General features: G+C 43.6%; 1 pseudogene across 1 annotated transcript; it reads left to right on the top strand.

The window, feature by feature from the left end:
- The first annotated feature begins 2,301 nt into the window (after window positions 1-2,301).
- On the top strand, window positions 2,302-3,708 carry LOC101178670 (annotated as a pseudogene). The gene has a single exon (XR_001115767.2). The product of XR_001115767.2 is annotated as a transmembrane protein 184C pseudogene (transcript).
- Window positions 3,709-4,050: the final 342 nt, after the last annotated feature.

Raw genomic sequence — 4,050 nt, forward strand, 5'->3', positions numbered from 1 at the left:
GCCCAGGGGTAGTACTGAGTCTGTGAATAAGGCTGCAGATAAACCAAAATCGAGTCATCTTTGTTTTGTACATCATCTCTTCCTAAATCCACATGTGAAACAGGAATTAGGGGTCCTGATATCCAGAAAAAGAAATGTTGAAGAGTGGAGATATCCCTTTTCCAACACTAAGTAAGCTGCATTTTAAGAAAGACAAATGTGGAAATAGAACCATCAAAGGACATAAAAATAGTAATCATTAGGGTGCAAGATGGGATAGAAAAACCAAAAAGAGTGATTGAAATGAAGTCAAAAGCGAAAAAAAGGAAGATTAAATCAAAAGCCCTCAATGTAGATGAGATTTTATGTATATTTTTATATTCTTAAAACTTATTATTTTTATGTGAAAAAAACATACCCTCCACCTCAAGAAAGAGGAGGAGAAAAATAGAGCTTTAAAAATTGCATGCTTCAGGCTTGTGGAAATCTATTGTCTGCCAGCATCAGACATGGTATTTACTTCAGGCCATATTCAGCCATGTACAGTATTTCAGAACTGCCACCTAGTAATTTAAAATGACAAGAAAAATAATATAATGGATGCATGCCTGATTTCTCCTTCTCTCCATCCCACAATAAAGGTGAGGGGTCTGAAGGCTCTTGATTATTCTCCCAGCAGAAGTAGCAAAGACTTTGAAAAGAGCAATGTTGGATTTGATTTCTACTTGGATGTTTCGTTTCATGCCCTGAAGCTCATCAGTTCACTCCCCAGGAAGGAAAGAAGCACACTATGAGGACACTGGCATGGCACAGGAGGAGGGACTCTCGGTGCATGGTCTGCACTTTTGTGTCTCCCCAAAATGCTTATGTTGAAACCTGTTCAACAATGTGATGGTATCAGGAGGGAAGTGATTAGGTCAGGAGGGTGGAGTCCTCATGCATGGGATTAGTGCCCTCATAAAAGAGGCCTGAGGGAGCTTGTTTGCTCTTCCACTTGTGAGGACACAGAGAGAAGGCATCACCTGTGAACCAGGAAACAGGCCTTCACTAGACACTAAATCTGCTGGCACATCGATCTTGGACTTCCCCGCCTCCAGAACTGTGAGAAATAAATTTCTGTTATTTGTGAACTACCCAGTTTGTAGTGCTTTGTTATAGTAGCCAGAATGAAGTAATACAGGGGGTGTTTCTGTTTTCCCTTATGGAAACTTCTTGCCCTTTCAGAGATGTGTGCATAGAACCTTGTAGAGCACTGTACCTAAGTCTGACCTAGTCAGGAATTTAAAACTTTTGGAAATGCTTGTGACAGAACCTCTTACACTAGGGCCACAACCTACATTATCCCCCAAACTTATCTCCCATCTATTCTTCCCTGAACACTCTTTCCTCAAGCACCTGGGTGCACTCACAATTTACTAACGGACTCGTCTTCATTTATATTCCTCTGTCCGTGCCCCTTCTGTCCCCTCTGCATTGAATTCCCTTCCCCCTGCCCAACTCTGACATTTCCTTAAGAAGCATTCACCTCCTCAGGGAAACCTTTACTACTGCACTGCAAGGTGACTACCCACAGCCATGGAACGTGCCAACAGAGAGGTGAAGATTAAGCCTGGGGAAAACGAGGTTGATAACTATTAAAGATGCACTGCGCATCCTTAATTTAAAAATATCAATCTAGGACAAGCATGGTGGTTCATGCCTGTAATCCCAGCACTTTGGGAGGCTGAGGCAGGTGGATCACGAGGTCATGAGTTCAAGACCAGCCTAGCCAACATGGTGAAACCCCATCTCCACAAAAGATACAAAAAATTAGCCAGGCATGGTGGTGCGAGCCTGTAATCCCAGCTACTCGGGAGGCTGAGGTAGGAGAATTGCTTGAATCCAGGAGGTGGAGGTTGCAGTGAACCGATATAGCACCATCGCACTCCAGCCTGGGCAACAGGGCAAGGCTCTGTCTCAAAAAAAACCACAAAATCGGGTTTGGCCTTGGGTTCCGCCGTAGGGGATGTCCAGTGCGAGAGAATGAGGAGATCCTGGGGCCTTACCTACTAGCGGAATTGGGTGAAGAGACGCCTGCTAGTGCGGGAGGTAGGAAGCTCGATCCCCAAAGAAAAGAGCGAGTGGGCAGGCAGCTGCGAGACAGAACCGGAGTGTGCAGGGTCCCTAGAGACCTGTTCCTGGTCGGTGCTGCTCTGCTGGAAGCCATGGTGCAGGCAGAGCTCAGGGCGATCCCCAGGAGCAGCAGCAGAAGAAGACACAGCGCCGGTCCAGGAGGTGGCTCGAGCTGTTCGTAAAGTCGCCCGACAGCTTTTTCTCCGTAGTATGCGAGTTGACAAAACAGCCAGAGAACAGGGCTCCCCATTACAATCTTTTCGAGCTCTTTTCCCTTGCTAACCGGATCTGATTTGTGCGAAAACGGGCCTCGCACTTGTACCTGGAGGAACTGGAGACAGTGGATTCGACCTTTAGCAGCGGTCATCTACCTGGTGTCAATAGTGGTTGCGGTTCCCCTATGCGTGTGGGAATTACAGAAACTGGAGGTTGGAATACACACCAAGGCTTGGTGTATTGCTGGAATCTTTTTGCTGTTGACTATGCCTGTATCACTGTGGGCGATACTGCAACACTTAGTGCATTATACACAACCTGAACTACAAAAACCAATAATGAGGATTCTTTGGATGGTACCCATTTACAGTTTAGATAGTTGGGTAGCTTTGAAATATCCCGGAATTGCAATATATGTGGATACCTGCAGAGAATGCTATGAAGCTTATGTAATTTACAACTTTATGGGATTCCTTACCAATTATCTAACTAACCGGTATCCAGATCTGGTATTAATCCTCGAAGCCAAAGATCAGAAGAAACATTTCCCTCCTTTATGTTGCTGTCCACAATGGGCTATGGGAGAAGTATTGCTGTTTAGGTGCAAACTAGGTGTATTACAGTACACAGTTGTCAGACCTTCCACCACCATCGTTGCTTTAATCTGTGAGCTGCTTGGTATATATGACGAAGGGAACTTTAGCTTTTCAAATGCTTGGACTTATTTGGTTATAATAAACAACATGTCACAGGTGTTTGCCATGTATTGTTTCCTGCTCTTTCATAAAGTACCAGAAGAAGAACTGAGCCCAACCTGTTGGCAAATTTCTTTGTGTAACGCTGGTGGTTTTTGTTTCTTTTTGGCAAGCAGTTGTTATTGCTTTGTTGGTAAAAGTTGGCATTATTTCTGAAAAGCATACGTGGGAATGGCAAACTGTAGAAGCTGTGGCCACCGGACTCCAGGATTTTATTATCTGTAATGAGATGTTCCTCCCTGCCATTGCTCATCATTACACATTCTCATATAAACCATATGTCCAAGAAGCAGAAGAGGGCTCATGCTTTGATTCCTTTCTTGCCATGTGGGATGTCTCAGATATTAGAGATGATATTTCTGAACAAGTAAGGCATGTTGGACGGACAGTCAGGGGACATCCCAGGAAAAAATTGTTTCCCGAGGATCAAGATCAAAATGAACATACAAGCTTATTATCATCATCATCACAAGATGCAATTTCCATTGCTTCTTCTATGCCACCTTCACCCATGGGTCACTACCAAGGGTTTGGACACACTGTGACTCCCCAGACTACACCTACCACAGCTAAGATATCTGATGAAATACTCAGTGATACTATAGGAGAGAAAAAAGAACCTTCAGATAAATCCGTGGATTCCTGAACAGCATGGAAAAGCAAACTGTGCAACTACTACATTATATCATTACCTGGTACCCCATGGATTTTGTGCTTGGGACAGACCATAAATGATGGAAAATGTCAACACAAAAATAGCTGAAAGCCAGGTACAACTACTGGATTTATCTATGTAAGTTTTGTATATCAAAAATAATTGGTCTAAATTTCCTAGACTTAGACTTGATTTCTTAACATTAGGGTATCACATACTCAAATGGTAGACAATGACCCCAACTAAATCTTCCTGATGTTACACTGCTTTATCAAGAGGATGGACTTTTTTTTTTTTTTGAGATGGAGTCTTGCTCTGTCACCCAGGCTGGAG

Source organism: Nomascus leucogenys, chromosome 5 (assembly GCF_006542625.1).
Source record: "Nomascus leucogenys isolate Asia chromosome 5, Asia_NLE_v1, whole genome shotgun sequence".
NCBI lineage: Eukaryota > Metazoa > Chordata > Mammalia > Primates > Hylobatidae > Nomascus > Nomascus leucogenys.